This window comes from Vespula pensylvanica, chromosome 2 (genome assembly GCF_014466175.1).
Source record: "Vespula pensylvanica isolate Volc-1 chromosome 2, ASM1446617v1, whole genome shotgun sequence".
In the NCBI taxonomy this organism is placed as follows: domain Eukaryota; kingdom Metazoa; phylum Arthropoda; class Insecta; order Hymenoptera; family Vespidae; genus Vespula; species Vespula pensylvanica.
The window spans coordinates 6233584-6246924 of NC_057686.1; the positions used below are offsets into that span (position 1 = coordinate 6233584).

Below are 13341 nucleotides of genomic sequence, written 5' to 3' on the forward strand. Positions count from 1 at the left end.
TTTTTTTTTTTTTTTTTTTTTTTTTTTTTGATCAACGTCATGCACGTGCTTTCAATCACAAATGATCATTTACGTATTCCACGAGTGTAATCGCTTTTTTTTTTTTATTTTTTTCATTCTTTATTCGAATTCTTGCACTGTTACGTTCGAACGTCTTCCAAATGTTACAATTAACACATTGTTGCTCGATCACGAACATACTCGTATTTGCATACATATAAAACTTACGTAATTATTTAAAGTATAAAATTGTGTAAGGATGATTATTATAATATTGTTCATTGTGTCGGATAGCGTTCGTTTAATTTTAATATATTATCGATTTTCCGATATTCTTAACATTTCAATAACGACTTGACAATTTATTTATGAACATACAATAATTCGATGAAACGTATTACATCATCAACGTATGTTAATAATCGATTCTTTCTATATCAAATAATTTCTTAAATAAATCGAAACGACGATATCTATTTTCTTCCGTCCTTTTTTTGCTAATTTTTTTTAGAATATTACAGTTGAATGAAAACGTAATAAAACAAAAAGTCTACAAACAATCGATATTATTCGATATAGGATAGTAACATGCGTTGACATTTCACGAGCGTCTTATGGAAGAACAGTTCGCGTTAATTTATATTCACGTGGCACGCCCTGACCACTAAGATACTCGCGGGTTGACATTTTACATTATATACCAAATGTACATGGTATATCTTACCAGTAAAAAAAAAAAAAGAAAGAAAGAAAGAAAAAGAAAAAACAACAAAACAAAACAAAACAAAACAAAACGTACAAGAAAAAAATACTATTCTCTTAAACGTTACCCAGCAAAAATGTGAACAATAAGAGGGCCCACTCGATGAACAAAGAGAGAAAGAGAGAGAACACGTCCTCTCTCTCATCGAATTCTCTCAAAGCTTACGTATCGTACAAATTTCTCTGCAGACGATCTAAAGGAGAAATTAAAAAATGCGAAGAAGAAAAGAAAAAAAAAAAAAAGAAAAAGGAACAGATGATAAAAAATAGAACGACACCTACAACATTCGACGTAGGTGTCCGTCTAAAAAAGAAATACATTTTTCGATCGATAGCTTGGACGCTTCGAAGAAAAAAAAAAAGAAGAAGAAGAAGAAGAGAGAAGAAAAAAAGATTATACAAGTAGAACGATTTATCTTCGATCATGGTACGACGACCTTACGACCTTCAAACGACACATCCTCAATGCATCCACCAGATGCTACCAAATTAGGACAGACTCCTCGACTCTCTCGGAAATTTGCGGTCCGTGTCCGATCTTAGCACGTTCGACGGCATTCCTTCTTTCTTTCTCTCTCTTTTATCTCTCTATCCATCTTTTTCTTACTCCAATGACGTCGTGAATCCCAATCATCATATTCTCGGACTATGACGGCATCGGTCGAACACGAAGTATCTCCGTGATGACGTATATACAAGTTCGTCCTGATGTGTAGGATCGACAGAGGAAAAATTTTGTTTCAAATCAGGATTCTCTTTCTCTCTCGTAACAATGTAACGCGTTTTTCCCACAAACCCTCTGACTCATATCACCAAAGAAAAGAATCAGAAAGAGAGAGACAAAACAGAGAGGAGACGAGAGAGAGAGAGAGAGAGAAGCAAGGACGAAAGATGAAGCTTTGAGTTCATCCGGATTTCCAGGAACGGTCACCTTGTCAGGAATCCTCGTTCTTTTCTCTCATAGAGAGTTAACGTAAAAATTATTACTACTACTACTACTACTACTACTACTACTACTGTTACTACTGCTACTACTACTATTACTAATGCTACAATCATTATATATCTTTGCCTCTATACTCGTGAGAACATGACTCATTCGTTCGACGAATAGAGGATCCAATCTTCGAGACGAGATTTATCAAGGTCGTCCCTGTCGTCCTTCGTTAAGTTACCTCTTTTAGTTAGCGCCAGTCGTCTGAATTATTCCCACATGCTATTCGCCATTTTCGAATATCTTCGAATCATTTATCAAGTTTTTCTACAGGATATTAATCAAAAATCGAAAGCACGGTTTGTTTTAATCGGTTGATAATAATATTCTCGAATTAAGACTGTTTTCAAACTACCTCAATTAAGTTCGCACAGACACGCTATAATTATTTGTTTTTCTTTATTTTCAGTAATATTCAATCTTAGATATTTAAAATTTAGAAAATCTATATTTTCGTCATTTATTGTATTACTTATAATATTTTCGAATTAAGTTTCTATATGTTAATTTTAGAACATCTAATTTTAGATATTGAAAATCTAGGAAATAACTATTTGGAAATAATTCGTAAAAATATTGTCGAATTTAATTTTAATATATTATCGGTTATAATTAGGAACAATATTTAATATAACGACTTGTTATGTGTTAGCTTTATTAATATTTAATTTGAGATATTTGAAGTTCTTTATTTAACAGGCATCCTTTGTATGATTATACATATATATACACATAATATATACAGATACATGTTTAGAACATCGCATCTCAGGAAACAGTATTTCGACTCGGTCTATGAAACACGTTTTTGAACGGCTCATAGAGCATGAAAATTAATTCTTCTGTCACACAGACGAACGGATATACGTAAGATCGAATCTGTCACTTTTCTACGATCTTTACGTGCTATACTTAGTTTGGATATGTACGCATCATACACACATACACAGAAAGAGAGAAAGAGAGAGATGCAATTACAGAAATCCGGGTAATTAAAGAGGTACAACTCAATCGCGCGCTCATCCGGATTTGGATTCGACGTAATCAGACGTTTCTGAATGGAAAATATGTGTATGTATGTGTTCAAACATACGTACGTATATACGTGGACGGATATCCGGGTAATAAAGGGGACTAGACATGTAAAAAAAAAAAAAAAAAGAACAGAGAATCGTATCGAGATATCAAAAATCACGATGAAATCAAGAAGAAAAACAAGAAAAAGACGAAGAAGATTGGAATGTGGAAGAAGAGATATGTTGATCCTGTCTATCTCGTGACATTTAAAACTTAGCAAGCCGAATGTGGATTTACAATCCGACATTTCGAGCATCTCAAAATGGATGGTCTCGGGACCGGTCAACAAGTACTTTTATTTTTTTTTTTTTTTCTTTGTTTCTTTTTCCTTTTTCTTAAATTTTTTTAACTTTTAATTTTTTATTTTGGGAAGATACATTTTCGAATCTCTTTGATGATATTTCGAACATCCTTAAGAGACGTATCGAATGATAAAAATTTGTAAATATTTCATTTTTCTTTTTTTCTTTTCTTTTTTTCTTTTTTTTTCAAATAACAGACATGAGACTTCCATTATATTATACAAGTCAAACATATGACTTCATTTCCCTTTTCCTTTTCCTTTTTTTTTTTTTCTTTTTTGTTTTCTTTTTTTCTAACGTTATTATATACCATAGCGAGAAGGCAGTTTCTCCTGCTCGTTAACGAGACAAACGGCACCTCTTGAGAACTAGGTCGACTCGCTCGATTTCAAGATCACGTCGACAAAGGTTGCACTTTACAAGCGAGAGACACAGGTGTCATGGCCTCTTCATAGTTGTCGACGTTGTTTCATCTTCTCCCATTGTAAAAAAAAAAAAGCTATTCTTTTTCCTAATGATTCTTCTCTAACGATTTAATTTCTATAATCGTATAACAGTTAAAATGATTTATTTATAAATCAAATATACAGAATGAGTCATAATAAAGAAAATGCATTATTGTCGTGAAAAGTTTTAATTTATAGTACAAACAAATTAAGCCAACATTAAATACGATATGCGACCCATAAATCTAATTTTTGAATAATGAAAATGAAGGAGGACACTTTCTGTATCTAATGTAGGTTAATAACATGTTATTGTAGTTTTTTTTTTTTTCTCAATTTTTTTTTCTTTTTTTTTTTTTTGTGAATCAAATCTATTTACAATAATAATGCATTTTTATTAACTGACTTATAAGTCATCCTGTACATATACTACGAAAAGTGTTAACATTTCAATAGCAGCAGCAGTAGCAGCAAGTAGCTCGAAATCTTTTCACTTTCGTGATCTCTTTATCTTCGTTTGTTCATTTAAAAACTTGGAAAGTCTATTCCCACGTGAGAAAAATTGTTGAGAGTAACGCATTTGAAAAGGACAATGATTCATTCCTTCACAATGGACTTCATGTATTATCCGAGTAATTTTTGGTGCGTTTATCCGAGCAAAGGTGAACTTTCTAATCGCGATTAGACTTGGAAAGAATGAACTTCTTTGTTCTTTTATAGTTTGAAAGGAAAAATTGTGAGAGAACTTCGATCTTTTTTCTTCTTCTTTCTTTTTTTTTTTTTTTTATTTTTTTTTTTTTTTTAAGTTTCTTTTAAGAAGGTTGATACCACGAACAACACGTTCGATGGTCCGACACGATCAAAACTTTCTTACCCGTCCGATTTTCCCTTTCGCTCGTAGAATTAGAAATTCGTGGCGAAGCTCTGTCGATCGTTCGCTCGCGTTCTCCATACACGTCATTAAGAATTCCGTTTCGGTGCGTTGCCAGTATTTTTACACGAGCAATGACCTTCCGCGGGCAGAATAGTCTACGGCGAAAGTGTCATCGCCGTCGACAGTGCATGTCACACCGGGTTATATGTATATAAATGCGCACACATTCGTCACTTTCCCTCCGATTCGTCGCGAATTCGAAGCGAATTTCGTTTTCTCTCTTTTTGCGAAATTTTTTTCTTTTTTTTTTCCTTTTTCTTTTCTTTATTTATTTATTTTTTTCTTGTTAATCAAAAATCTCTTCAAATTTCTCCGGACCGTATTCGAAGAGTAATTAAATGAAGTAAAATATGAAATAATTTCCTTTAAACTTAACATCTCTTTTTGTTCCTAATCTATGAAAGGAAAATGAATTAAATCTTTTTTCTATTTTTTTTTTTTTTTTTTTTTTTTTTTTTTTTTTTTTTTTTTTTTTTTTTTTTGTATCGGGTGTATCAAAGCAACGATATCGAAACAAATTTCATTTTCTCTTCCTCTCTTTCTTCTCTCTCTTTCTTTCTATGAAATTATATTATGAGCAAATCCCTTCTAATTTCTCCCTTCCATATTCATGAAAGAAATGAAAGAGAGTAAAATGTAAAATAATTTCCACATAGCTTTAACATTTCTTCCTGTTCTTGCTTCATGAAGAGAAAATAAATTAGTTTCTTCTTTTTTTTTTTTTCTTTCTTTCTTTCTTTTTTTCTCAGTCTCACTCTCTCTTTTTTCTTTTTTTCTTGACAATATCGAGAGTATAGTACCATCTGGCAAGTGATGGTGATATTCGATCTCGTAACGTGAGGGTTGAGAGGATGAGAGGGTGTGAAGGAGAGAGAGGGGAGGATGAGGAAGAGGGAGAAAGAAGGTTCGTACGAGTTCTTAGGTTGCGTAATAATTCTCTCCTTTCTTGTGTGTTTCTCGCGCAAACGGGAAACGACAGAAGGCATGTGCAGCCTCGCGTTAAAGCTTTCGAGGGAAACGCGAGCCATTCTAATATCCGTATTTGGGAGAGGGCAAGATCGAACCTAACTTATGTATAACTTGTTCGCACTTCTCTTTCTATAAACTTCCATTTTCACGGTAGGGATCAGTAATGATCGACTTACAATAGAAATGTTTCGCTTAAGAAATTTTATTGCGAGTATTATCTAATTAGAAATCATATGTGTATGTGTGTGTGTGTGTGTATGTGTGTGTGTGTATATATATATATATATATAATGTAGTGTACAATATATAGGTTGATTATAGAAGATGTAGTGTACAATAATACAGGTTGATTTATAGGGAAAAAAAAATTATATATTAAGAAATGTTTCATAATTCCATGTATCAAATATTTGAAGAGCATGAAATGAAATGCACGACTTCCGGTTCGACCGGAAGTTCTATCATTTTTTGCTTTTCTTATGGAACATCCTTTCTTCGGGTTGGGCGTTTTATTTCGTACAGTATTTGATTATTAAAATATTATATGAAATTATTATTTCGTAAAATATTTGACACATTAAATCTTAATATATTTCTTTTCTATTGTTCCCAACAAACGAGATAGTCAACTGATATTCAATATTATTTATAATCAACTTGTATATATAACTTGTAAGATTATTTATATGTACCGAGTTGTCCAAAAAGTTCGTGTCGTTTCTTCACTCGCACATAACGTACAGAGGGTGTTTCGTTTAATTCGTAAAAAAATAATTTTGCGCGATATTTGCCCTTCGTATAAAAAAAAAAAAAAAAAAAAATTACGATATTTGTATTAGAAAAAAAAAAGAAAAGAAAAGAACAAATTATAGGTTCAATTCCTCGCAAGATAATTCAACAAGCTTGCAAGTTAAAAGGAACACCCTGTATATATCAAATTATATCAGTACGTATTACGATAACAAAAAATAACGTATTAATTTACGTTTATCATACAGCTATTTGATTAGATTTTTATAATCTTCTTTTTTTTTTTCTTTTTTTTTTAATTTAGTAATTTATTTCAATGCTGTGATGTGATTCATTGAAAATGGAAGACAATCGGCACGAACTTTCTGGACAACCTAATACAATGAAAGTCTACTAGAAAGGTTCATTTCTCTTTCTCTCTCTCTCTCTCTCTCTCTCTCTCTCTTTCTTTCTCTCTCTTTCTTTCTTTATCTATCTTTATTTTTTTTTCTTTTTTTTATTCTGACATGAGAAGTTAACATTCCAATGGCGTCGTGTATTCGCTAGACCTTACGATGTAACGCCTTTCCATTCGTAGATGGAAGGCCCACGTTGATTCTCCGTCTACGCTCCCTTTCTTATTTCTCTTTACGGGCCACGCCCTAACTATCTTGCCCAGCCGAACGTTCATGCACCCTTCACCGACCGAGAATACCGATATACTTACATACATATATATGTACGTACATACGTATATATAATATATAGTAAATCGAGTTCGTAAATATACGAAACCTGATCGAGATTCTTTTAACTATCTCATTTATCGATCATTCTGAAATTTTGCTTGATTTAATTTTATTATTATTGTTGTTGTTATTTTATTTCATTATTTATATGAATAATATTTATATAAATAATATTTATAAGTAAACGTTATTAATGGGTTTATAAATCGATGATTAATAGATCGATGATTTATTGATTTTATTTATATATTAATAAATATCATCGATGTGATCCAATTGATCAATAATTATATTATTGATATATATATATAATCATTACATATTAATCATGTATAAATAATTCGTATATAGATTAATACATGATAATATAAAATTGGATTATATGATTATACATCAATTATTTTTATATGAGATGTTTATACGTAATTGAATGATCGATGGATCAGATCGGCAACGATTACATATTCTCCCGACTCGAATATCTCCTAAATTATTATTCATATATTTCAATAAAAAAATTAATAAATTTCATATATTTCAATATAAAAAAAAAAAAAGAAAAAAAAACCGTTCACTCGCTAATTATATGTAGCAATCATCTATCTCATTATTATAAATATTCACTAGATTCTTCGTAAAGAGACGAAGAAAATTCCGAGTAACGTTATTTCCACCCCTTTACTCTCCCACCCCTCGTTTATTCTATTTTCTACCTAGTCCGTTAACGTCATCGAAAGGAATCAGCACGCAAAAACTAAGAACACGAAAGAAAGACAAGACGAAAGAGAAAAAAAGGATATAAAAAATTCATATAAAAAGATAACTCTTGCTTTTATCATACATTTGCTGACGTCCTTATAAAATAAGCATAATCGATGACATATACGTTCTCAGAAAAATCTCTTATTAAATGATCCATATTGAAGATGATCGTTCAAGAATTTGATGCAAATCATGCAAAGATTTCTTCGAATTTCTTGTATGCTTACGCATAACGAGTTCGTCGAAATGTAAGAAATGGATACTGTTAGTTTGTTAGTCATAGAACGAAATTAGTTAATATATATTTGCATATCCATCCACATGCACACACACGCACACACGTATTTATATACAGATTCTCTTTATTTCATTTATTTTTTGTGATCTATCGAACAGATACCAGATATAGTAATAACATTACCGTTGCATCTTACGCAACATTCTGATTTATGCTCGTACAATGATCGAGTGTTTACTTGATTGTCGGCGACTTTGATGAAAATACGCCTTCTACGTGTCCTCGTGTAACTCCTTTTTTTTCCTTCTCTCTCTTTTTTGTCTATCTATCTAATATATATATATATATATTTATCTTTCTCTTTTTCATATACACAAACGTCGTCACGATTCGATAGAAGACATTTTTACAACTCGCACATGAAATGATGTAAGAAACGTTAATAAGCCCGTAAAAGTAAGCGCGAACCATTATCCAGATAATCGAAGCGTCTCATCGCTCGATATATAATACTCGTTATATGCATACTCTCTTCTACTTGGTGGAAGGCCAATGTTGTAAGACACACACACACACACACACACACACAGACAGACACACAGGAGACTCTTTTGTAATAACTTATGAACTCTCTTATGTCGAATTAAAAAATTTTAAAGAAGTAATAATAAAAAAATCAATCGTTGATATCGTCGGTGAGATCAAAAAAGGAATGTAGGAGGAACGTTTGACTCGTAATCGTTATTTTAATAAAGAACTCGAACGTGTTCTCCGACAGATCACTTATCCACTGTATGCAAATATTATGCATTTCATGTAAATTCATTTTTTTTTTTTTTTTCTTTTCCTTTTTTTACATGGAATTATCATTTTTGATTGTCCTTGAAGAACATAGAAAAATAAAAACATATCTATAATAATTATAATATTTCATTTTGACATACGGCGTCATATAAATTTTCATTTATTTATTTTTTTTTTTCCTTTTTTTTTCTCTCTTTTGTTTAGAAATTATCATTCTCGATTGTTCATGAGAAACGCAAGAAAAAAAATAATAAATCAACTGTAATAATTTTAACGTGGAGCGCCATGTAAATTATTTATTTATTTATTTATTTATTTATTTATTTATTTATTGTTTCTCTTTTGTTTTCTTTTAAAATTATAATATTTGATTGTCCGTGAAGAGCCATAAAAAAGAAAACAATAATTATAATAATTCTGCCATTTATTTTATATCAATTACTCCATTATTATTATTAGTAATAGTAGTAGTAATAATAGTAGTAGAAATATAATTTTTCGATTTTCCTTAAAAAACAGGAAAAAACAATATGATAATTCTTACGTATAGCGTCAGGGAAACGTTTTTCTCTTTATTCTTTATCTTCTTTGGAAATAATAATTTTTGATTCATTGTAAGTAACAGAGGAAAAGAAAACAATGTAATAATTATAATGATTCGTGCACCGTCATTGTCGATTGAAATTTTTTCATAGAAAATAACGTTTCATCATCGACAATACCTGACATAGGTTTCTGTTTTTTCCTTTTTTTCTTCTTCTTTTTCTTTTTTTTTTTTTTTTTTTTGTTTTAACGACTGTACGTTCTTGAACTTCCGCCCATTCAGAATCCGAACTTGCTAACGCGTATATTATTATTATATAGATCGTAACATGGATTTCCGATTAAATTAACGTTGTAAAAATAATTCATGACTCGAAACAAACACTTCCTTGTCGTTCATGAATCGTCATTATTTTACGTGCATAATCGTATTTAAAAATTATTTCATTGGTTAGGTACGTACTATTAATACGATTTGATTAACAAAACCAAAGATTTATCAAATAAATCTAAAACATAATAACATTTATTTATTTATAAAATAAATATAAATAAAAAATTTAACAGAATAATTAAAATATTTTTTTAAATAACATTTTTTTTTTTTTTTTAATATTTTCGTTAAAAGGAAGAATACAGAAAAGAAAAAAAAATCATTAAAAGAATATTGCACGAATGTATTCGAGTTTGCCTGAATTAAGGAGCAAATGAAATATAATTTCAACATACCTCGCTCTTCTTTCTTCTCCAATTTGACATCTAATTGTCGCTTAGAAGAGTAGCCTTTTACATTCACTTTGTCCTTGCTATACCTATCATTTTGTTGGTCTACTTTGCTTAATCGTCGTTCTTATTTTGTCTGACAAACTCAAATCTATCACTTCTCTTTTCTTTTTTTTTCTTTTTCATTAATTATTATCATTACTTTGATATTGTCAATGTCTCTATTTGCTTTGTCATCTATTAGTTAATAACAAAATTAAAATAAATATATGCTTAAAAAATACATAAAAAAGGAAAAAAGAATTAAATAAAAACGAATAGAAATATTTACATCTTCATAAATAAAATTAAAATCAATATATAGTATGTGTATGTATGCGTACATCTATCATTATATAATTGTACATATATACATAAACAAAAATAACTATATCAAATAAAATAAAAGTAAACGAATACATACATACGTATGTATATAAATAAATAAATAAATAATAAAAAGAAATAATTATCGAAATGGAAGGAAATCGATAATTCTTCTCGATCAGTCATGATTATTTACTATGGCAATTGGCTTATACTTAGATATATAACGTGGGAGTAATAATCACGTGTACAATATGGTGCCGCCACCAAGACGTTTTGAAGGCGCGGTCTTGCATTGAAAATAACCGGATAAACGATTTCATTCCGCTTTACCTCGAAACGGCAAGGTACCTGTTACGTTAACGATCTGCCATGACGGTAAATGCTACGAAATAGAAAAGTGTATGGGTGGCTACGTTGAATCATTAAAATAAAATTGATTCCATTGTATTCTAACTGTGTCAATACGCACAACGAATCGAAAATTATTATTAGAAAAGTTAGGTCTTTCAAATGATTTCGATCGATTAATTGAAAATCATAAAAAAGATTTGGAAACGATTCGCTTCGCTTGTTAGCAGTTAAAAAAAAATAATAATGATAATAACAATACAAAAAATAAAATAAAACGTCCATTGAAAAAATATTTATTGCGCTTCAAGTTATTAACACATACTAACATTTTGTACTGTAGAATAAACTGAGAATGATAAGATGATATAAAAAACACAAACATTATAAATGATTTATGTGTATATATATATATATATATATATATATATATATGTATTGGGTTGATCAATAATTATAGTCGAAATTTGTAGTATTTTATATTTAAATTAACAATGTCGTACATTCATTTTTTTTCTTTATTGTTTACCATATATTTTACTATTGTATACTACTATATATATATATATATATCACAATATTTCACTATATTACATTACATTATATTATTATACACAAACGATATAACATAATATATAATTATAATACGATATCCATTTTATATTATATTATTTATTTAAATATAAAACATATTGAAAATTGGTCAATCCAATATGAGTATATATATATATATAATTTAGAAAAACATTTAAATATTAAAATGAAATTCTTTAAATCATGCTGAGAGAATGAAGAAATAACAATAATTGAGTCTGAAGTAACAGAATTGATTACGTGTTTAGAGAGTTAAATACACGAGATACATCTAATCGCGTGCCTTTTATCGAGGGGTGCGATTAGCATAAACGTTTCGCGTTGGTGCCGCTTACGAGTTATACTTGCTCCACATTCCTACGCGTACCCACAAAGCGTGCAAGGTCCTCTGCTTCTTTATCAAGGATAATGCCTATTTCTAATTAAGATCGTGACTAGTTCTTCTCTCCGAGTCGCGTTTATGCGAAATCGTTTATGCGTATTCGTATAACACTCGCGAAAGAATAAATTATTCAAAAAAGAAAAAACAACATTAATCATTTCAAACATTGGCAATTTTCGTGATTCGATGTTTAACATTTTCGTTCCTATCGAATTTGATCACAAGTTAGTAAATATCATTAAGTCATAAATTAATTTTTCACTTTCTTTTTTTTCTTTTTCTTTTTTAAATGTGTAAGGAAAAATTAACTACTACAAAAAAAAAAATTTTTTTTTATTTTATAATCTATAGCATTGGAAACATTTTCGTGCATCTTTTTTTCTTTACTATCCAATCTATTTATTTTGCATAGAGGGAAAAATTCCTGATTCGACCAAAAAAAAAAAAAAAAAAAAAAAAAAGGATAATTTTTTTATGTAATCCTCGAACAGGAAATATCTTCCAACGAAATCGAAGCTCTCTTTCTTTGGCAACTGCTATGCTATTTATGGCCGAATTTACGGAGCATATCAGTACTCTCGGCTAATAAAACTTCGGCTATTCGTTATGTAATTGGAAAGCGTGTTTCCTTCTTGCTCTATAAGTCCATTATTAATTCGAGAGAGTAATTAAAATTCGTCGAACATGTGGAATTCGTATAACGTAACATTTCATATACATATACGTATATATATTTACATACATCCCACTTGTTTTGCATATGACAAGTAAATCTAATTTTTCTAATTACATAGGGTGTCCCAATTCGGTCGTGACAAAATTCTAAAAAGGAAACAGAATAATTTTTTTCTATTAATATTTTTACTATATCGATCTTTGAAACTATTCAAATTAATTACATATGAATCAATGCAAACAATACAATTTTTAAACGACATTGAAAACTTTAGACGAAAAGAAAATAAAACGAATTTCCTTTTCGTTATTTAGACCTTTCAATGTATTCAAATTAATTTTTTATGAATATTTTCTTTTTTTTTTTTTTTTTTTTTTTTTTTTTGCATGTAATTTACGTTAAAAGTTTTTTAATGAAAAAGAAAAATAAAACAAATTTTCATTTCAATTATCTGCATCTTTGAAATTATTGAAATTACGTATCAATCGGTTTTCATGTTGTTAACAACCGGAAAAGATAATTAGGTACACTTTGTATGTCACATTATCGGTCATTGTCCGATCGATCGATCTTACGGTCCTTTCTATTATACTTCTGGCACTCGTACGTATAAATCGGGATCGTATAAAACTTGTGGCTGCACGTGATCGAACGAGACGCGAGACACGTGCATGCATGCCATACTTGCTAACGAAACCACCTAGAGTAGAATCGTAACTTGCTCTCTGTACGTTGGAAAAACTGGAAAGACTTTGCGAAATCTACTCGAATAATTGCTACCTGGTCACGGTATACCACTTGACCTTGGCTAATAAAATTCTCGAGTAAAAGTGACAGCGTTGAAATAACGAAAGAGATCTTTTAACGTTGAATTTAACATTTCTATCTTTTTAAATCATGTAAAGCCTGATCGTTAAAATTGATGTTCTTTTTTCTCTTT

At 29.9% G+C, this 13341-nt stretch overlaps 1 protein-coding gene across 2 annotated transcripts in view; it reads left to right on the forward strand.

The window, feature by feature from the left end:
- LOC122638005 (N-alpha-acetyltransferase 15, NatA auxiliary subunit) overlaps positions 1 to 13341 on the forward strand; it is a 37884-nt gene that overhangs the window by 22602 nt on the left and 1941 nt on the right. The gene's annotated exons all lie outside the window — the stretch shown is intronic.